This window comes from Microtus ochrogaster, chromosome 7 (genome assembly GCF_000317375.1).
Source record: "Microtus ochrogaster isolate Prairie Vole_2 chromosome 7, MicOch1.0, whole genome shotgun sequence".
Taxonomy (NCBI): Eukaryota; Metazoa; Chordata; class Mammalia; order Rodentia; family Cricetidae; genus Microtus; species Microtus ochrogaster.
The window spans coordinates 1266798-1267420 of record NC_022014.1 but is presented as its reverse complement, the minus strand read 5'-3'; positions in this window follow the sequence as shown (position 1 = coordinate 1267420).

The following is a 623-nucleotide window of genomic DNA, read 5'->3' as shown; positions in this document are numbered from 1 at the left end:
CCCTGCTTTTCCAGTCACAATCCAGCTGGCCTTGGTGAGCTCCCAATAGATCAGCCCCACTGTCTCCATGGGTGGGTGCACCCCTCTTGGTCCTGTAATTCTGCTGTAAGCAAGGCTGAGCACATGGTCTTATGGTTAAACATCTTTTGTATTTAGGCCCAAAAGGGGGTTTCCCAGATTACCTCACCAAACAAATTTCAAACCAAATTTATCTCTTATGCCACAGTCATTATATGTCTAAAACTTCTGTTTTCACAAACCCAAGGAGTTCATGTGAATTCCAGCGAGCCAAATTAAAGAATCCACCTTAAACAGGTCAGATACATCCCCCTCAATTCCCTGGTCCTAAAATTTTTTTTCCTTAATTTAATTTTGTTCTTTGTTCTACCAATACCTTAAACAGGATAAGAGATACCAGATATTTCCATGCCACAGACATTGGTCAGAAACAAAGAGACCAGCTAGCCAGGATGTGACCAGCACCCAGCCTTCTCTTGCACCCCCCGAAAGACGACACCCACAATCAGTTGGAAGCAGTCTTGAGAGTTCGCCGCCCCAGTTCCTTTGGGCTGTGGTGCCTGGTCTCCTGCTTTTTATTATAAGGAAGACCTGGGAATGTTGTG